The 23077-nt window shown below is 39.6% G+C and overlaps 1 long non-coding RNA gene across 1 annotated transcript in view; it reads right to left on the reverse strand.

Moving 5' to 3' along the window:
- Positions 1-10220: 10220 nt before the first annotated feature.
- Positions 10221-23077, reverse strand: part of LOC131364397 (uncharacterized) — a 172263-nt gene continuing 159406 nt past the window's right edge. Inside the window, exon 3 of the long non-coding RNA XR_009206463.1 lies at positions 10221-10342. This is a non-coding gene — a long non-coding RNA (uncharacterized LOC131364397). The remainder of the gene's footprint in view (positions 10343-23077) is intronic.

Below are 23077 nucleotides of genomic sequence, written 5' to 3' on the forward strand. Positions count from 1 at the left end.
TATTCTTAATTTAAATTCTTTTAGAGTTTTATGCTTAAATGTCCTCATTGCTGTCTGAGAGATATCAAATTAAACTTTACACATAAGTTTTACCTTAAAGACTGTTCAGAAGAACCATCCAAAGAACCCTTGAGGAAGCCTATTTTTGAGCACCACATTCTCCACCACAGACATCTTCAGATAGTTAAGGTCTCTTCTTCCAAGGTTTCTTTTCTTAATCAGTGTCCCAAATGGAGTACTACACACTTACACTACTCGACTGCCTAGTGTATGAATTTTAAAGAGCAGTATTGCTTCAAATGGAACATTTAATGCATACAATGAAATCCTGTTTTTTTTTCTTCTTAAATCTGACTGACCACATATTCATATTTTTTTCAGTGTAGTTCAGGATAAAAGCCAATTTTACATGTAAACTGATATAAAGGAACATTTCCCTTTCCTGCAACTCCAAACACCTGGGTAAACACCTGGTCATGTGCGTCAGTGCAGATGTATTGCTTTGTTAAGTGTCTTAGGCATTATCTAAGACAGATTGATGGGTTTTGTCTGGATGGGTAAGGCTGTATTCCTCTGCACGTGTCCTCTCGAGGGACAGAAGGTATTGTACACGATCTACGATATAAAAGTGTTTCTTTTTTTTTGGGATCGGTGTTTGGCGTCAGCAGGGACCTCTAGTCCTCTAGTCTCATGCCACAGGAAACACAGAGGAGGAGGATGAGGAGGCGGAGGCAGAGAAGGAGGAGGTGGAGGTGTAGGAGGAAGAAGCGAATACTTTGAAGTCCATAGTCCATGCATGACCACTTGAGACTGCATTTCAGTAACGCTCGGACCTGTGTGTAATATTTACCCGTGCTTGATGATAGTGGATAGACGGTGCTGTGTTATCGTCATGTTTATTTCGTGCTATGACTTCAGGGTAGAGGAGCACACCAAGATTGGGCGTATAATATAGTAAGAAGATCTCTTAGAGTAAGGAAATTATTCTTGGTTATTCAAAGCCAGAGATGGGTTAATGCTTAAGTCTTTCTGCCACATTCATTTGGAATTACTGTGTGTAGTTCAAGCCTCTGAGGTTGCCAGATTTTTCTTAAATACACAGGTTTTCAATTTCATAGACATCCTAAACATGTCATGTCATGTCATTGTCTCCCACTTATCCCACTTAAATTATTATTATTATTATTATTATTATTATTATTATTATTATTATTATTATTCAACAGTTACTTATGAACATAATTTAATGAAGCCATGAAATATTACTTGTAATGGTAATATTTAGGTAATATTAGGTTGTAATGTGTTGCAGGATAAACACTGAAATTCTAACAAGATATAATGTATTTTATGTATTTAAAAAAAATAATAATAATAAAAAAATAATGCCATTATTTATTTTTTATTGAATTAACATGATCTCATGTGAAGAAATGTGTGAAGAATTTAACTATGGTTGGAAGGATAAAATGACCAAGCAGTGGTATCTCAAGTGGTTAAGGCTATGGGTTGTTGATCAGAAGATGAGGGTTCAAGATGTCACCATTGGGCCCCTGAGCAAAGCCCCCAACCCCTCCTGCTCTAGGGGTGCTACATCATGGCTGACCCTGTGTTTTGACCCCAACCCTCCAAGCATGGAATATGGGAAGAACGTTATGTGTAAATATAGTGACAAATAAACTTTAATAAACTTAAGCAGTTATTTGCCACATTTAAGGTTAATTCATGATTTATTTTTATTTATTTATTTATTTATTTATTTATTTATTTATTTATTTATTTATTTATTTATTTAAATTAGGATTAAAAATGTCACTGATTATGATGCAAAAAAGATCATTGACCTGTAAATGGAAGATTAAAGATTATTAATTAAATTATGAAGAGTAAGCATTTTTGCGTTTTAACACAGTGAAATTCTTTCTTCAGATATCCTATTCTTGGAGAGTTTGGGGTCAGAGCACAGGGTCAGCCATGATGTAGTGCCCCTGATGCAAGGGGTGGGGGATTGGGGGCCTTGCTTAAGGGCCTAATGGTGGCAGCCTGACAGTGCTGGGGCTTCAACCCTGATCTTCCAAGCAATAACCCAGAGCCTTAACCACTTGAGCACTGTCCCTGCTCATCATTCACACACACAAGAAAAATATGGTTAAGCTGATTCATGGGCAAGCCCTAATTAAAAAAAAACAAAAAAAACCCACAGTATTAAATACCAGGTTTATTCCATCATCACCTCTGGCTACTCATGGATGTAAAACAGATTTTAATTTAGAGCCCAGGGAACGGAGCTGGATTTGATTTTTGTTTTAAATGTTACGTTTTTTTTTTTAATGAAAGTCTGTGAACCTAGAGGGAACGAATTATTTGTACAATGTGTGACAGCAGAACATCACTGCTGGTCCTTCCTCCACCCCCATCATTCTGCACTTGCTGCATTGTAAAGCACCTGATTCTGTTCATTCACAGATAATTAGTGTGTCAGAGGAGAGAAGAAAAAAGAATAATTACCAATCCCTGTAGCTGGCTTGAACGGTTTGGACATCAGGCAGGGTCATCATGGTGCTTGTTAACAGCTAGCACGGTAACACCCATGACTTATGGGACATTTTTTAATCAGTATAAATAAATGAATGATTTTCTGGCTGTGAGTCTGATTCTGTGAGTCAGGACTCTGTTGGCTTGTGTGTTGGCTTGGTGTGAGATGTGTGTTTTTCCCCTCTGTTGGATAAACTTACACAGAACTGAAGTGGTTGAAGATAATGACTTCAAATTTTAGATGATTATAAAAGAGCATCTCTTGTGGCATCTCAGAGAGCAGAAACTAGATTGTTATCAACATTTATAACATTTATAATAAATTATAAATATTATTATAATTTATTATAGACTATAATATAATAATGTTTATTATAAATAATATTAATGCAAAAGCAAAGAATTTTTCTATGCGTGTACTTCAGACTACATGGTATTTTTTTTTAGATATTAAATATAACAATAGTTATCATGGCACCTGTTAGTGGGTGGGATATATTAGGCAGCAAGTGAACATTTTATCCTCAAAGTTGATGTGTTAGAAGCAGGAAAAATGGACAAGCGTAAGGATTTGAGCGAGTTTGACGAAGGGCCAAATTGTGATGGCCAGACGACTGGATCAGAGCATCTCCAAAACTACAACTCTTGTGGGGTGTTCCCGGTCTGCAGTGGTCAGTACCAATCAGAAGTGGTCTGTCGGAACTCAGAGACCCCTCCGAGTGGACAAATTGCCGGGTGGAATTTTAGTTTGTGTCAATTTCTCTTAGCTTTCCATGATCTTGTCCAATGAACTCAATAAACTATCAAAAACTAAAGGAGATCTCAGTCAGCAGATGAGAAGAAGCAGGTTTCTTTATTCAGCCATGCAGTCAGTCACATACATTTCTGAAGAGAGCAGCTGGTCTGAAAATCCCCAAGAATTCCCCTCTTCTTATACCTTGGGCACCCTATGGCACCTCCTTCTTTAAATTTGAATATGTTGAGCAGTTTCCCATTATTTTCATGTCTGAGCTAATTAGGCCCCTCCTTACTTAATTTAAATACTTTACCATTTCCCATTATTTTCTTATTTGTCCCGATACCACCACTAAATTGAGATCATCCTCCCCTTGATGATGTCATTTTTTCCCCTCTCAATTTCCCCTTATTCTTAGGCTAATTTGGAAAATTTTAAGAAAAATAGCGCCTACATACGGTATAAGCACCCACTTCCTTATCAGCTTCATTTGACTGTGACCTCTCAAGCTGCCTACATGGATCATCTTGACCTCGTACGCTGTTTTCCACAACGATGTGTAAGTACCCTGACCGTTTCTCTATGTCATCTTGACATTGACATTTCATTAAACAATTAATCTAAGTTAGATGCACTTCTATTTTTAATGTAAGTAAGCCTTGCCATTATACTGTTTTCGCATCCTCTGTGCTTCATTGCCATTAATTACTGATGTTCCAATGCTGCTGATTACCATAGACCAGGTCACAATACCCCAGCAGCCTACTGTTTTGACCATTTCACAGTAACCTAGCTTACTGCCCACACTGTCTTCTCAAACCTTGGTGCATATCCTGGGCCCTGAGCCTTTAAGTGTTTCATTGCCTTTTCTCACTGCCTGCTAAGCCTTGTTTAAGATTACATAGTCACATGATATGCACCCCGCCGTGCTATCTTCCGAAGAAGTCCCAGGGGTGCTCTGCGACGCTATCGCCAGTATCAGCTGTCTTGCCTGGCCATTGAGCTTACTGGTTTGCTGGAACACCTATCTGAAACTTCTATTCCCGAGTCTCCTCACCTTGCTCATCATATTGTGAGGGACACCGTCTGTCATGATCAGAGCACCCAATTCTTCCCCAAATCCTGTGACCAGTCCACCTAGACCTTCTCAAGGCGTCCAGACTGAAGACTTCCCTATTGAGATCTCTTCAGATGATTCTTCCTCTGACACTTCTTCACCTCCTAGCTCTCCTGACAGTCCCCTGCATTCTCCTGGCTTTGTGCCTTTGCCTTACAGTTCTCCTCCTTCTCCTGTGTATTCACCTCCAATTTCCCCCACTGATTACTCTCCCACTTCTCCTCAGCAGCCTGAGGTCCCTTCTTTTACTACTGACCCCCCGGTCCCACTGATCCCATTGGATAGGCTACCTGAGCTGTAACGCCTAGTGTTTTAATAAATTTCTCTCTCTCCTTTTTCCAGTCTCAGTGTGGTTATTACACTAGTACACTAATATTAATGGTTATGCATGATTATTATAAATTTGCATTAATCAAAGCCAGCTATTAATCAATAGCTAAATAATTTTGATAGATAAACACTACTTTTAGGCAGAGTATTGCTAATTTAAAGCAAAGCATAAAATTTTCTCCGACAGGTCCAAGGAAGGAACAGTGGTGAACCGGCGACAGGGTCATGGACGGCTAAGGCTCAATGATGCACGTGGGGAGAGAAGGCTGGCCCGTGTGATCTGATCTAACAGAGGAGCTACTGTTGCTCAGATTGCTGACGAAGTTAATGCTGGTTCTGATAGAAAGGTATCAGAATATACGATGCATCACAGTTTGTTGCATATGGGGCTGCATAGCCGCAGACCAGTCAGGGTGCCCATGCTCACCCCTGTGTACCACCGAAAGCATCAACAAAGGGTACATGAGCATCAGAACTGGACCACAGAGCAATTGAAGAAGGTGGACTTGTCTGATGAATCATGTTTTCTTTTACATCACATGGATGGCCGGATGTGTGTGCGTCTCTTACCTGGGGAATGCATGGCACCAGGATGCACTATGGGAAGAAGGCGAGTCAGCGGATGCAGTGCAAAAATGGTTCAGGAATGGTTTGATGACCACAACAACGAGTTTGAGGTGTTGACTCGGCCTCCAAATTCCCCAGATCTCAATCCAATTGAGCATTCTGGGATGTGCTGGACAAACAAGTCTGATCCGTGGAGGCCCCACTTTGCACCTTAGAGGACTTAAAGGATCAGATACCACAGAACAACTTCAGGGATCTAGTGGAGTCCATGCCTCAATGGGTCAGGGCTGTTTTGTCAGCAAAAGGGGGACCAACACAATATTAGACAGGTTGTCATAAAGTCATGGCTGTGTGGTGTATGTATGCTATTACAATTAATGAAAGTTTCATATTTTTATTCTTTTGTTTGCACATTTACATCAATCTTTCAGCGTATTTTAAACGCAGTGAATATATTTTTTTTTTGCAACATTTCTTGATTTTCTAAACCTGTGCTTTGTGTTGGCCTTTGCCCAGATGATTGTTCGGTAGCTTGTTCCTTTCTTTCACGTTTTCTTCACTCCTGAATTCTTTATCAATTGCTCATCTGCTTTTTTTGCCTAATGGATTGATTAGACTGGACTGATCCAAGCATAGACTGGATTCTCAGTGGATTTTTCTACTGATCAGTCTTTCTTGAGCTTCTCTCAGATATCTAGTCACTGTAGAGTTTAACTCCATCCCTGCTCCTGCTGTTAGACCTTAATTTATTGTGTTTAGTTAGTCACGCTTCCTAATGTGAAGGATTCGTCAGTGAAACGATTGTGTGTGAGCAAGCGTTGCAATATCACTGCAGGGGGACGATACATTAAAGACGGTCTTTATTTTCATGTGCAGAAACCCAGGGGAATCTTCAAAGCTCTGATTCAAGATACACACACACTGATTCATGGTGTTTGATCAAGTACTTCCGGTTGCAAAAAAAAAACAAAACAAAACCCACAAAACAAGAAGAACATTTTCATTGCAGCAGCGTGATGAGGAGGAGATCACTTTCCACAGAGAAAGGGCTTTTGCGTCACGGCCTTTCGGGCCTAATAGAGACATGATGAGGAAGCAGCGGGAAAAGTTTTTCATGCAGTACATCCTCGCCGAGTCATTTAGCAAATGGACGCCGCACATTTTCCCTATCTCTGTGTCAAATAGAACATGTACTCTGGCAAGCCTGGACAAAATACTTTACACATATGCATTACTCAGCAAATACACCTTATTTAAAGGCAAAGCGTGGACGTAATGGCTCCTATTATTTCTCTAGAACAGTACGGGACATCTGTACCACCTCAAATAGGAAATATACTTCCTGTCTGTCTGTCTGTCTGTCTATCTATCTATCTATCTATCTATCTATCTATCTATCTATCTATCTATCTATCTATCTATCTATCTATCTATCTATCTATCTATCTATCTAATTTTTGCTACCTTGATTTGCATGTATCCAACAAGAGGTCAATCACCTAGTCCTGGTCAAGCGCCAAAAGCAGTAGAGCTTATTAATATATAAATAGTTATAAAGTTATAAATATATCAGTATAAATATAAGTACAAATATACAGTAACCCTTTGAATTTTCATATAAATTCAATTCAATTCAATTTGTATAGCGCTTTCAACAATTGTCACAAAGCAGATTTACAGGAATATACAAATCCAGGATAAAAAACATTAATCGTCTGTCCATCCATCCGTCCATCCATTAATCCATCTTCTTCTCACTTATCCTACTGGGTTGTCAGGAACCTGGAGTCTATTTCCAGAATATTCAGGGCACAAGGTAGGGTACATTATGGAAAGAATGCCAGTCTATCTCAGGACACAGTGAATGTTGTTGTTGTTGTTCTTTTGCATGCTCCCTGTTTGGGGTCGCCACAGCGGATCATTTGGTCCACATGTTTTGATTTGCCACAGGTTTTTCACAGGATGTCCTTCCTGACACAACCCTCTCATTTTATCAGGGCTTGGGCCCGGCACTGAAAGTTTCAGGGTACAATGAATAAAAATCATAAAGTTTAAAATTGAAATGTATTCCTAATGAGTAACTCAGAGTCGACAGTAGGGAGGAAAAACTGCCTGAGATGATAAGAGAAAGAAACCTTGAGACTCGAAAAGGAACCTCATCTTGGCCCCAGAGTGTGAGATTATAATAATCAAGTGCTATTGTGAAACCAGCAGGAAAGAATATCCTTCAGGATCAGGATCAGGATCAGATCTTATCTGATCTTATCTTATCTTATCTTGATCAATGTAAGAGTGTGATCATTTCTGTGGAAATACTTCACAAGAAACTCTGTTTCCAGCAAATGATGGTCAGGTGAATGAAAGTTGGAGCTAGTGATTAGCCATAATGCTGATGGGATAGAACTAAGACTAGAATAGCCATAATGAAATAATAAAAAAAAAATAGAAATAATGTTGATCGTTTGTGCCGATTGTTTTACTAGACTGGGGCTACTGTTACTAGTTTACGTAGATTTTTTCATGTGTGTACATGCAATTCCTTTTAACCGAGAAACAAAATGGAGCACAAGGATTTCCAAATCCTAGAACCTCAAATTCAAGATTCTAAAATTTCTTCATCACATATACAGTTATATATGGTCTATAAGATTAGTAGTGGCTCACATAGTTAAGGCTCTGGGTTGTTGATCAGAAGGTCACGGATTCAAGCCCCAGTGCTGTATATATGACATAAATAAAGTTTACTTCTTTTATACAATTTGCTCCTTATTAGACTGGGCTTAGAAATACAACTAAATTACAAATGAGAAGAAACAGAAATCATATGAAAGAAATAGAATGTTGATGTGCAGTTAGATTACATGAGTCAGGAAAGAAAATGCTGAGAGGAACTACAGATAAGTGAGTTTTAGTAGTGTCAGCAGACAGATACAAAACTTGAGGCGATATCAAGACACGTCCAGGTCAGACGATCAGCAACATCAGTATGAGGGATGAGCAAAACTGAGGTCAGAATGAGAAATCAGACACAATAACAAGGCTTGGATATATGCAGAGTTTATACTTGATCAGAGTGACTGATAAACTGGTGGGTGGGTGTGTGTGTGTGTCCCTGACTGGACACAGGTGTGTATGTAAACAGTTTGTAGTAACAGTACAGAACTGGAAAAATATATCCAGTGTTACTGTTGGTCCAGAATGCACTTCTGGACCGTCGTAACTGACCCCATGTCTGTCTCAATTTGATCATATTTAGCCTTGAATTGAAACTGATGAATAAAACATCACTGTATGATTGAATAAGCTCAGCACTATAGGGACAGAAACCGTGCTTTCTGTATCACTATATCTGTACTAAATTAGTCCAAATATGCTGATGAATTTTGCATGCAATCAAGTTCCCTGAAACACTCCACTGATTCGGTTTCTCAAAGGATCGGTGATGAGCGACTGGATATCATCACGGTAAATCATGAAGGCTTTCAAGTCAAATGGATTTAGTTGTGTTTTTACGTCTGTGATCGTCAGCGACGTCGTGTGCGTGAGCCCGAAGCTTCGAGACATGCTACCTGTGTGTCTCGTGATCCTGTGTGTTTACACAAGAGGTCAGGGCGGCCATCCAGTAAATCCAGACCTGACATAAACAGTCGATCTGATACCGTCACACTCCCCCAGTGCTGGATTCCCCTACCAGCGCTCTCTACTCACCGGTATTTACCGCCGTAATGGCCGCAGGGAAGGAGGTCAGGGCTGCTTTGTGCTATCATGCCAATTTATTCGGAAGTCTAACCGAGTTCATCATTTCATTATGTGGTATGAATATATGAAGGATTTGTGAATGGAATGAATCATTTGAACTGAGCGTCCTGATGCTCCTCTGAGGGCTTGTCTTTTCTCTTGTGTATGACTTGAACAGGTTTTGTTTCTTTAAAAGCTCCTGGGAAAGGAAGAAAAGAAAAGGGAAGGAAAAAAAACAGGTTTGTTGAAAAGGAAATACGAAAAGAAAGGGAAAAAAAACACACTATCACACTATGTATCATAGCCTCTGGATATGTAAATAAGATTTGTGATACACTCTGCTTGTAAAGAATAAGATTCACCATGAATCCTTTTGAGAGGCTGCTTTCATTTCTCTCTCTCTCTCTCTCTCTCTTTTGTTTCAGCACCGGCTGTCATTATAACGCATCTGAAATGAAGTGTTGGTTTCAAAGAAATTCATTTCCTGCATACCTGAGGACATAAAGTATTACAAATGTGATGTTATGACCCACTCACTCACGCTGCCTGGAGAGAACCCTAGTGCGGTTATTATATGTTTTCATTCTTCACGTAATAAACCGTCTCACATGGCCGCGTTGAGCCGAGGTCAGATCTTTTGTACGCCCCAACACCCCCCATCCCCTCCACACACACTTGGGTAATTGCAATGCCTCTTTTTGTGAAGCCTCAGAATGTTGCATAGCTGAGAATACGTTATATAAAGATGTCAAAAATTATAGGCTGTCTGTACAAACCTGCAATAATCTGTACTCTAGTGAAACCTGCTATCACTCGACGGAGAGAAAACAGGAAGATATCACACACAGAGACACACACACACACACAGGCCTGCATTTGTTCTGTAATTTAAGGACAGCATTTGTTTGTCCATAATTCACAGCGAGCTATACATGAATTGTTTACAGTAACTTTAAAGTGTCTTTTGGGTGATATACGAAAACTAGTTCAATAATAAAATCATGTAAAAACAAGGAAGGAAATTGTTTGAAGTGAGTTTATAGTAAGGAAACAAGCCCTGGGTGCACAAAAGCGTATACCAAATGTCACAAGCACCGAGATCTTTAATCATCTTTAATTTTCTTTAAATTAGGAAATAAATACTTGGTCTGATGAAGAGAACTCCTCTTGGTCTATAGACCGGAAACTCTAAATGGGTTTTAGGATCTTTTTTTTTTCTATATAAGTGGCCAATTTCTTTGCTTCATTCCACAGGTTCAGTACTCTGTTGAACTTACACTTTTATCTCTCGCTCTTTTAGCATGGATGCATTATCAGACCTGTAAGAAAAAGAGAGAGAGAGAGAGAGAGTTTAGACATTCAGAGATCACAGCAGATATTATTCTCTTTTTTTAATAATTCCATCATTATGGCTCACTAGGTCGCTGCCTCAGTTCTGCTCATTTTTCCTCATTTCCTCTAGAGAAACTTATGAAATCCAAATCAAAGGAAAATCTTTTTAAACAGACTTTACAGACTTTACACCACTGAACTTTAGTAGTTCAGTTCAGTAGTTCATTCTCAGTTCATAACCCCTGATGTTTAAAAATTTGTTACTGATTATCTCCGTGTTGAATATTGAGGAGGTTAGGTAAGGGATAGGTGGGATTAAAACCATAAGCAGGCGACAACCAGAACACACTGGGAGACAGAAATTAGTACTAAAGATTGCACGGTGATATACACTGATCAGGCATAACATTATGACCACCTGACTAGTATTGTGTTGGTCCCCCTTTTGCTGTGAAAACAGCCCTGATCCATAGAGGCATGGACTCTACTAGATCGCTGAAGGTGAGCTGTGGTATCTGGCACCAAGATGTTAGCAGTCTTAAAGGTTGTGAAGTTAGGCCTCCATGGATCAGACTGTAAAAGAAAACATGATTCATCAGACTAGGCCACCTTCTTCCATTGCTCCATGTTCCAGTTTCTGATCCAGTCGTCTAGCCATCACAATTTAGCCCTTGTCAAACTCCATTTTTCCTGCTTCTAACACATTAGCTTTGAGGACAAAATGTTCACTTGCTGCCTAATATATCCCACCCACTAACAGGTGCCATGATGAGGAGATCATCAGTGTTATTCAATTCACCTCTCACTGCTCATAATGTTATGCCTGATCCTTGTACATAGACACAGAATAGGAAGACTGACACGAAACAGGTGAACACAGTCAGGTAACGAAATAATACAAGAACAATGGTGGATGAAATCTAGAGAAAAAGAGAGCATATGATGTTTGTCATTATTGCATAGCTGTGCATGGGGGTGGGGGTTTGGGGGCAGATTTGTTGGGCAGTTAAAGCAGCCGTCCTGATGCTTGTTGCCTCTGCTGTCTTATAAGTTACTTCTTTAGAAACTTCGATATCTCCAGCTCTAATGCAGAAAGATGTCATGAAGTTGCCTGAATACTGATAAAACAGTCACTAAACTCCATTAGATGAAATAAAATCAAAACCAGTGGGGATAATAGAAATATTCTATTATCATATAAAAGCAGTCACAGTCTATTTCCATTCCCCCTGGTCAGCTACTGCTAGACTCCTGAATCAGACGTATCCCACTGGACAGAATGAACCCCATCCAGACTCTGGACCTGCTCTAGAGAGTATATCTCACACCTGGCTTGGGAACATCTGGAGATCCCTAAGGAGGAGCTGAAATCTCTGGACTGACATCCTCAGCCTGCGGCCACCGTGACCCATGCCTTGATAATTAGAAGGCAAATGAATAAATGTATGAGGGAAGGTTTCGTTTCTGATTTTGACCTTTTACTTTGTAAAAAAGTGCTCAGACTGAACCTGAATAAATTGACCTGGAGAAAATCTTGCTCACTGTCAGTAGCAGCTCATGTCACTTTTTGGTGTAGAGAAGACAAGATGGTAGACTGTATGAGCTAGCGAAAGCATCGATTGCTGTCCAAATATTTACTTCATCTATTATCCATTTAGACACCGTTTGCCAGTTTTTAAACTAATTTTGGTTTTTGTCTTTTTTTGACAATGCAAACCTATTTGCAAGGCATGGGCACTTGGTAAGGTATGGGACTTGGCCATTTTAGGAGAGCTCACTCGATGCTACCTTTTAATCAAACACCATTTTAATTTTGCCTTGTGAACATATACACACACAAATCCTTTTTTACACTTTCTATCATCTATTATCCACTGTTCTTTAAGTGATCACTCAATAGTGCATTTTCATCTGTAATGGCAGGATATGGATCTATACTTATCCATACAGCACCACTGCCTCAGCAAGAAGAATACAGAAATGATCCACAATGGGTCACAGAAACGATCGGCACTCTACCACACATGCAGATCTACACAATAATTATCTCCATTATGCTTCCCGACCTTTCGTACGCGTTCGCACGAACAACATACCGAAACACAACATACGAGCGCTCTCTGCACTAGAGGAAGACTGAATGAAACACTGCAGATTTTTATGAATGAAATGAAAATCAATCCTGCTGTGCAGCTTTGTTGCCCCATTCTTTTTTAGAAAATGAATGGCTGCTGAATGGTGAATGAAATGAGCTGGGTGTTCATTGATGAAGCGCAGGGCTGGAATATAGACTGGGTGGACTGGAAGAGACGCTGTTTGGAATGTGAGGGGAATAGAGCAAAAGCTATATAGAGTGGGTTGTGAATTTTATTTGTGCAACTTTAATTAGAGTTCTAATCATTTCACAAATTTTTTGTTTGCACCATATAAACTCGCACGGACTAAAGCTTCATGTGACGCCTTACAGTTTGGCTGAAATTCATGGACAAGTATTCTGATCTGTATTATTCTGGAAAGCCTTTTCGTTTGTGTAACCGTGCCTGTCCTTACACATCCTCGCCTCACTCATTGATTTATGTACATTTTTCAGAAATGGACTTACACTCACTACTATTTATTTCAATTCGATTTATCTGTATAGCACTTTAAACAATAGACAATGTCTCAAAGAAGCTTCACAGAAGTATAGAAGCATAGTATAAAATTTTTTTTTTAAGTTAAATTACTATTTATCCCTAATATTTTATCCCTAATGAGCAAGGCTGAGGTGAGGAAAAACTCCCTGAGGTGAAATGAGGAAGAAACCTTAAGCAGGCTCAGAAGGGAACCTCATCCTCATCTGGGTGGCACTGGAAAGTTGGACATTACTGGACAGTACTACTCTTTAGATTGTGTTTGAACTTGCTTGGTCTCTCTGGACTGTTTTACATTGTTTTTGTATTTCTTTAAAAAAATATAGATCCTTATTCCCTGCCTGAGACACCTGTTTTACATATTCTACAGTAGTGAAGTGTTGTTCATGAACGATTCTTTCATTTTAAGCGATCCTTAATATGACTCGGGAACAGCGATTCGTTCATTTTGTATTGTGCAACATCTTATAGGTTCTGTACAGGAAACATGATTAAGTTCATCTCCCGAGACGTTCGTTCATCACGTGACAGTCTCATAGACTTCGGCTATGCAGTCTGTGGAGGAAACAGAAATGATTCGTTCATCTCACAAGTCTTCTGGCCTGAGTCGTTTGTTCGTTCGTTCATCACGTGACCACTTCCTGGATCGTTATCTTACAGTCAATAATCCTAACGTTGTATAATATTTAGGAACTATCATCAAAAATCATTTTGGCCTTGGTTGATTTATAGTTTTGTCTCATTCTAAATGTGATCGACGTTTGCGTAAGTATCAAGGTAATTGGCTATTAACACGCAACACTGTAATTACTGTATATTCTGCCAAAACGAAGGAAATGACTCGGAAAAAAGGTTAGTTAGTATTTTGCAGAACAAGATTCAAAGATCCGAGTCAGTAAAATGATCCCAACTTCTCGGAACATTACCTCACATCCAGTACAGAAACACGAGGGTTTAAATACACAAACTACAGTAATTAGGTGAGAACAGGCGAGAGCAACATGAACTCCGAGTTATTTTTTAAGGACTCACTAAAGCCTCGCTATAACAAGAACTGAATTTTATGAACAGACTTCATTTGTCACAAGTGTTAGCATTCCATTTTTCCACTGGAAAAAAAAAAACCCAATAGAAATGTGCTAGCTAGGGAAATCATTACTGCTAATTGTTCATTAATTTACCCTTGGCACCCATATTTCCTAGTTGCCTAGCAACAGTTCGGTCACGATTAAAACCTGGAATAGGGAGTGCATAATGTGTTTGTCTTGTCATATCTGGGTGCAATCAGACCGAGGTAAATCATGGCGAATCCGAATACGGGAAGCGACGATTACAACAGCAGTTGCCATAGCAACTGATGAGGACAAAGTACATTTTGATCTAAACACGAACCGTCAGATACATGCTGAGGCGTGACCAGGTGTGGAAATCGTTTTTTTCATGTTTCGTAGAAAGACAGTCCGATTCAGATCACTCACTTTATAGACAGAATTGAAAAAGATGCGTGTGGCACTCTTAAAATCTTCTGGATTGCAGACTAATATACTTCTACTTCATACCTCAGATGAGCTTTAGGAGATGGTGGTTGATGCAGAAGACTTTTAAATCTTAGCGAAAATAATGTTTATTGCAGCATTATACAGTACATGAACCGTCCACTTTAATAGGAACACCTGAACACCTGCTAATCATGTGGAAACAGCACAATGCATAAATACATACAGATACGAATCAAGAGCTTCCGTTAACATCCATACAAGAAAAAAAATATGTGATTTTAACTGTGCCATGGTTGATGGTGCCAGATGGGTTGGTTTGAGTGTTTCAGACATGATTGTCAAGATTTTGCACTTTATCGATGAGAGAGATCAGAGGAGAATGAGCAGACTGGTCAGAGCTGACAGGAAATCTATAGTAACTCAAATTATCACTCTTTACAACTGTGGTGAGCAGAAAAAAATAAAAAACTGACAGGTGAAGTGAATAACACTGATGATCTCCTCATCATGGCACCTGTTAGTGGGTGGGATATATTAGGCAGCAGGTGAACATTTTGTCCTCAATGTTGATGTGTTAGAAGCAAGAAAAATGGACAAGCGTAAGGATTTGAGATTTGAGTTTGACGAAGGGCCAAATTGTGATGGCTAGACCACTGGATCAGAGCATCTCCAAAACTGCAGCTCTTGTGGGGTGTTCCCGGTCTGCAGTGGTCAGTATCTATCAAAAGTGGTCCAAGGAAGGAACCGTGGTGAACTGGCAACAGGGTCATGGGCGGTCAAGGTTCATTGATGCACGTGGGGAGCGAAGGCTGGCCCGTGTGATCCGATCCAACAGACGAGCTACTGTTGCTGAAGAAGTTAATGCTGGTTCTGATAGAAAGGTGTCAGAATACACAGTGCAGGACGGGTCAGGGCTGTTTTGCTGTTCTCTGTATATATATTTATATGTATAATGGACAGATTGTGTGATGGGGAAGTAGATGATTTATATTCTGAAAGACTGAATGAATTCATGGAGTATAGTTTTATTACTGGCTGTTTTTAAAGGAACTCTAAAATGATCTGTTTGGTGAGTAATGAGAAACAGATGGACGCTTCATTTGATTCCAAATGAACACCTTTCACATGAAATTAGTGCTTTTTTGAAAACGTTTTCAACATTCTGTTTTTCAGTTTAAACTAGTCTAGAGAAAAACTGCACCTTTTTTAGTGTATTCTTCTTCTTTTTTTTAAAATCCTGTGTTTCTTTATACTTATAGAAATATTTTTTTTTATCGCTAAATTCTTCGATAGTATAAACTATGGCTGATCTCTTGTCCATTCCAACAATTTGACCGAATTTAAGATTACACTTATAATCAGAAAACAGAAGCAAAAACTAGTGTCAAACACAGCATGGTTTTAGAACACATCCCAAATACATTATATATTTTTAATCTTCCTGTATAGTTTGAAATTGTTAAGACAAATAGACCTGCAACAGCATTAGTACTCTATTTTAATTAGAAACTTCCAGTGGGCTCAACTCAAACCCTTTTCCAAGTTGAGGACCTTTATATATCCAACTTATAAACACTTTTATTCCTGAGTGTATTTATTAGAAGAGGAAGCAATATTAAATGGTGTTTTTTTTTTTATCCCATAATTTGAAGGGATTTGAGGAAATGAGTTATCCGGGTCTCTTATTAGCTGCAATTCCCTGTGCTGCATTTATTCTTTTTCAGCTCGTCCCAAAATAACCTTTAAGAGCTCTTAGGAAGTAAGGCCACATAACAAAATACACAGCCTTGAGCTGTGACTAAGACTGAGTAATGTTCTTTCTGATCAGATGTGCAGCACATGAGCGCCAAACCCTTACAACATGATCAGGTAATCACATGCACTTTAATCTGTATGTAATTTGTGTAATGTATGTATGTGTGTGTGTGTGTGCGTGTGACTATTTTCCAAGGTCCGACTTTCTAAGGTAGCACTTTTGTAGGCCTCACTTTCAAACAGTAGATTTATTTTTACTCTTTTCTCATTGTGATAAATGAACTAATGCTGCAAAGTGGCCTCCGTTTATTAATATGCAGCCACGCCGGCTTGGGTGTACGCTGCTGATGTTCTCTTGACGTAGGCCTTCAGAAATGAAATCACAATTGGCGACTGAAAGCATACACCTGTCTAAAAAGGATTAGATTAACAGATTGGTGATGTAAATAATAGCATAAGCACCTCTGTTCATAATGATGATTTTTTTCCTGTCACATTTAATGTGATATAGCGAACAACACAATACAAGTGAAAAACAAACACAGTGGAACCTCGGAATATGAATTTAATTCGTTCTGAAGGCGAGTTCTTTAGCCGAAGATTTGTACTGTGAAACAAATTTCCCCATAAGAAATGATGTAAATGCAGATGGTCTGTTCCAGCTGCCCAGAAATATTACCGAGTTTCTAGATTTTGGTCTCGGGGGATGAGTTAACCGTTAAACAGAAAGGAGCAGATGTTTGAATGGATTTTTAATAGCTGTTTATCCTTCAAGGTTTCACTTAAGCCTGGCCTCTGCACCGAGGGCTCTGAGAACATTATATCCTCACCACAGCCCTTAACAATAAGAAGCGCTCATGCACCTGAGGAGGCTGAGCTCCGACTGGTCTGATCTGAAACGTGATGAGAACCATGTGAAAGCTCAGTGAGGACAAAAGCACTAACAGCGTCCATCGCACATCAGTAACACGCTGCAAATCGACATGAATCTGATAGGAATATATACTGTAGGAACATTAAAGGAGAAGTTCACTTCCAGAACATAAATCATATCATTTCCTCATCCCCTTGTCATGCAAGATGTTCATGTCTTTCTTTTTTCACTCGTATTTTTAAAGGAAAACATTTCAGGATTTTTCTCCATATAGTGGACTTCAATGGTGCTCGTGAGTTTGAGTTTCCAAAATGCAGCTCTAAACGATCCCAGCCGAGAAAGAAGGATCTTATCTATCCAAACCCTCAGTCATTTTCTTAGAAAAATAAAAAAATGTATACTTTTTAACCCCAAAAGCTTGTCAAGCACTAGCTCTGGGATGCGTGTCCGTGACACTACGTAATCACATCATAAGGTCACGTGTGACGTAGGCGGAGCTACAGACTCAGTGTTTACAAATCAAACGTGCAAAGTCCAAGGAAGTGCAAATAAGTCAAACGTTCTTTACTAACAAAAAGGTACAACGAGAATGTCTGGGTGTTGATATTCAGATGCAGAGCGAGCAACCACAGCTTCAATCGCTCAGGATTTTTTAACAGGAAATTTGTGAGCAGTCACGTTATTTCCAAGCAGATCCAATCCAATCTTTCCAATCTTTTAGGTTTAAAACGATTTCCACATCCAGGCTACAGACATAACTTTGTGTCATTCCACTAGCAACAAATTCGAAGCAGTCCTCCTTCTCCACACCAGTAAACACTGGGTCTGTACATACTACATAATCACGCGTGATGTACGCAGAACCATGATTTATAATGAATTATTCCATATATATATTCCATATATATATATATATATATATATATATATATATATATATATACACTATATTGCCAAAAGTATTCACTCACCTGCCGTGACTCGCATATGAACTTAAGTGACATCCCATTCCTAATCCATAGGGTTCAATATGACGTCGGTCCACCCTTTGCAGCTATAACAGCTTCAACTCTTCTGGGAAGGTCCACAAGGTTTAGGAGTGTGTTTATGGGAATTTTTGACCATTCTTCCAGAAGCGCATTTGTGAGGTCACACACTGATGTTGGACGAGAAGGCCTGGCTCTCAGTCTCCACTCTAATTCATCCCAAAGGTGTTCTATCGGGTTGAGGTCAGGACTCTGTGCAGGCCAGTCAAGTTCATCCACACCAGACTCTGTCATCCATGTCTTTATGGACCTTGCTTTGCGCACTGGTGCACAGTCATGTTGGAAGAGGAAGGGGCCAGCTCCAAACTGTTCCCACAAAGTTGGGAGCATGGAATTGTCCAAAATGTCTTGGTATGCTGAAGCATTCAGAGTTCCTTTCACTGGAACTAAGGGGCCAAGCCCAGCTCCTGAAAAACAACCCCACACCATAATCCCCCCTCCACCAAACTTTACACTTGGCACAATGCAGTCAGACAAGTACCGTTCTCCTGGCAACCGCCAAACCCAGACTCGTCCATCAGATTGCCAGATGGAGAAGCGCGATTCGTCCCTCCAGAGAACGCGTCTCCACTGCTCTAGAGTCCAGTGGCGCATCATGGCACCACTGCATCCGACGCTTTGCATTGCACTTGGTGATGTATGGCTTGGATGCAGCTGCTCGGCCATGGAAACCCATTCCATGAAGCTCTCTGCGCACTGTTCTTGAGCTAATCTGAAGGCCACATGAAGTTTGGAGGTCTGTAGTGATTGACTCTGCAGAAAGTTGGCGACCTCTTCGCACTATGCGCCTCAGCATCCGCTGACCCCGCTCCGTCAGTTTACGTGGCCTACCACTTCGTGGCTGAGTTGCTGTCGTTCCCAAACACTTCCACGTTCTTATAATACAGCTGACAGTTGACTGTGGAATATTTAGGAGCAAGGAAATTTCACGACTGGATTTGTTGCACAGGTGGCATCCTATCACAGTTCCATGCTGGAATTCACTGAGCTCCTGAGAGCGACCCATTCTTTCACAAATGTTTGTAAAAACAGTCTGCATGCCTAGGTGCTTGATTTTATACACCTGTGGCCATGGAAGTGATTGGAACACCTGATTCTGATTATTTGGATGGGTGAGCGAATACTTTTGGCAATATAGTGTGTATATATATATATATATATATATATATATATATATATATATATATATATATATATATATATATATATATATTCAGCAATCTTTGAAAATGTTAAATGCATAGGAGTCGCTAGGCCTGACATTTCTACTCAGCTACGCAGGCACACTGCGTGATTTATCATTTCATCATTTTATACTCTGATTATAATCACTATATAGAATAAGAAACTTTAAAGCTGATTGTTATTAAAAGCACTAGTGACTTCAGTGCTTTAAATGAATTGAAACTTTCTTTCCAAGATCCTGTGCGCAATACGATTCATTATTCTCCTTCTCCTTCTCTCTATATTTATCCGTCATTCCCTCAGTGAATCATCAGTGGAGATCTAGGACTTGGTCAAGACGTAATACACTTTTAGGTCTTTTTTTTTTTTTAAAGTTTATATAAAGAAAAGAAAACTTCATTCGGGCGTCATTCAGACCACCAGTGTAGCTTTTGTGTTATATAGCATTAAAAAAAATATGTATGTACATCGATAGGTTGCAAAAATAAAAGCCAATAGATGGAAGTGTGTCTGCATTCTGGTTAATAAAAAAATTAAAAAATAAAGTAGCTTTTTTGCATCATTACAAAAACATCATATAATGATAAAATATCCTCCATGCAGCAATTCCATCATGCCTGAATCCACTTACTGCACAGGATTTTTTATTTTTTATTATTAAGATTCATAAAAGAAGGTTCTGCCTGTATGAGACCAGGAATTACTACAGCAGCAACTATTCATGTGCAGGGACCATTTTATTCATCACATTGACATTATTCTGTTTGCAAATGCGTTCTTTGTCATTATAATGCGTCTTTGTGATGCTCACATTCAGATATTATATTCGGCTGCTGACAAAAACCACGTAGATGCAGTGAACATAACATACAGCAGTCTGTAAGAATTAGATGGGTGTGTCTTTGAGTGGTGGAGATAGGCGTGGTCTATATTGGGCATCTCCTTCATTGGTAGAGATGGTCATGGTGTGTCTTTGAGTTGTAGAGATGGGTGTGGTATATATCTGTGTGTCTTTTAGTGTTATGGATGGGTGTGTCCTTGCATGGTAGAGACAGGTGGAGTATATATGGGCGTGGTATTTATGGGTGTGTGTTTGAATGATATATATGGGCGTGGTGTATATGGGTGTGTCATTGAGTGGTAGAGATGGGTGTGGTATATACAGTATGTACGTTGTATATATGGACTTGATATATATGGGTGTGTCATTGAGTGGTAGAGATGGTCAGGTCCTTGAGAGGTGTCTTTGAATAGTACATATATACATACATACATACACACACACACACATATATATATATATATATATATATATATATATATATATATGTATGTATATATGTACTATTCAAAGACACACCTATATATACCATGCCCATCACTACCCCTCTCTCTCTCTCTCTCTCTCTCTCTCTCTCTCTCTATATAGATAGATAGATAGATAGATAGATAGATAGATAGATAGATAGATAGATAGATAGATGCATCTTAGAGAGATATAGATGGTCATGGAATAGATGGCTGTGTTAGAGTGGTATACAGTATATGGGTGTGTCTTAGAGTGGTATAAATGGGCAAGTCTGGAAGTCATGGTTATGTCTTTGAGCAATATAGAGATATGCCTGTTTTTATGCAGGGCTGATGGATGTGTCAGAGTGATACAGAATGGGGGTTTTTGAGAGATACATACGGTCATACAGACATACAGTTAGCAGGAAAGGATGTATTGGTTCTTTGAACAGATGGACTTTTTTGAGTGGGACATATGGGCACACCTTTTCATTTACATTTCTGGCATTTTGGCAGACGCCCTTGACTCATTTTTTTTTTTATACCTCTCTGCAATTGAGGGTTAAGGGCCTTGCTCAGGGGCTTTGATCAGGGGTCCTGCTCACAACCTTCGGATCAGTAGTCCAACATCTTAACTACTAGGCTACTACATGGGGGTACTACAAATGGGAGTGTCATGGGAGTGGGACATACAGGTCATGTCTATGAGTGGCATAGAAGGACACATGGGAGTGTCCTTGAGTGGGACATGTACGTCCTTTAGCAGGATGCATACATACATTCCCTTGATTGATATAGATGGACATGTCTTTGAAAGGAACAGATTTGCATGTCTGTAAAAATACTTGGATATGAAACATTATAAATGCCTATGAATGACATTCTGTTTGAGGATTTCCATAAATGGACCTGTCCAAATTCTCATCTCTGGCTATCAAGGCACCCCCAACTGAGCAGTGCTGTTAGTTTCATATTATGACTCAATAACACACCCACATTTACATAAACTCATCAACTACTACACATTTACATCAGCAGTCTGCAGACTGACTGTAAGTGCAGCACGAAGACCTCCTCCGAGACATAGCGTTTCCTGCAAAACATCTAGAGACATGTCTCTCTCAAGCAACTTGTTTCTGTGCTTCTCAGCGAGTTCATGTGGGCAGCATTATGCTATTTATTTCTCTGCTTACTTTGTAAAAGATTTCATTAATGCTCTGTGTGAAATGTTCTTTATTAAATTTCACTGCAGAGCCAAGATATCCTGGCACCAGCATAGCCATGACAATGGGAAGGAATTGACTACTTCCTTTGTGCAGCCTAAAAAGAGAGAGTGTTAGGACAGAAAAATTAGCTTGGGTGTAATTACGCACCTTTTTTTGAGAACACATGAAGGTGGCAGTTTGACTTGGAGAAATATTACTGATTTTATCCGTCCTTTTGAAAAGAGAGAAAGAGGTGAATGAAAGTTAAAAAGTGTGTGTGGGTGTGGGTGTGTAGATTATAGGGTAAAGAAAGGGCGAGAAAGGTGTGGGGAGAAAGAATGAGAAGGAGAGCATATGAAAGAGGTACAGAGAGATTGAGATGTTGAGAGGTATGGAGCTATCGAGTGAGTAAGAGAGAGAGAGAGAGAGAGAGTAATAAATGTATATAAAAAGTAAGAGAGAGAGTGAGATGGAGGTACAGAGGTATACAGAGAGTGAGAGAGAGAGGTATAGAGAAGGTGAGAGATGTATAGAGATACTGAGAGTGAGAGTGAGTGTGAGGTATAGAGAGAGAGAGAGAGAGTGAGAGTAAGGTATAATGAGAAATTTAGAGAAAGAATGAGATGAGTAAAGAGGTATAGAGAGAGAGGTATAGAGAAACTAAGCAATGTATAAAGAGAGTGAGATGGAGGTATAGAGATATAAAGAAAGTGAGAGTGGGTGAGAGGTATAGAGAGTGAGAGAGTGAGATAGAGGTATAGAGAGAGTAAGAGAGAGAGAGAGGTATAAAGGTATAGAGAGAGTGAGAGAGGTATAGAGAAAGTGAGATAGAGGGAGTGAGTGAGATGGAGGTATAACGGTGTCGAGAGGGTGAGAGTTAGTAGGAGAGGTATAGAGAGATTAAGAGAGTGTGAGTGAGAGTGAGATGGCGGTATAGAGGCATAGAGAGAGAGAGAGAGAGAGAGAGAGAGAGATGGAGGTATAAAGGTATATAGAGAGAGTCAGAGATGTATAGAGAGAGAAAGGAAAGTAAAAGCATGTTCTCCTCCACTCTCTTCTGGTGAAGTGAACGTGACTCACAGGCCTGCCTGACTCCTGACCTCGGCCTGTGTGGGCATGTCACTGCATGCTCTCTGCTTCTGTATGCAAGTGTGTATGCTTTTCTCCTTGGATGGCTATAATGACACACACACACACATGCACACACGTCAGTGGTGTGGGAGAGGGTCCTCATT

This window comes from Hemibagrus wyckioides, linkage group LG14, assembly GCF_019097595.1.
Source record: "Hemibagrus wyckioides isolate EC202008001 linkage group LG14, SWU_Hwy_1.0, whole genome shotgun sequence".
In the NCBI taxonomy this organism is placed as follows: domain Eukaryota; kingdom Metazoa; phylum Chordata; class Actinopteri; order Siluriformes; family Bagridae; genus Hemibagrus; species Hemibagrus wyckioides.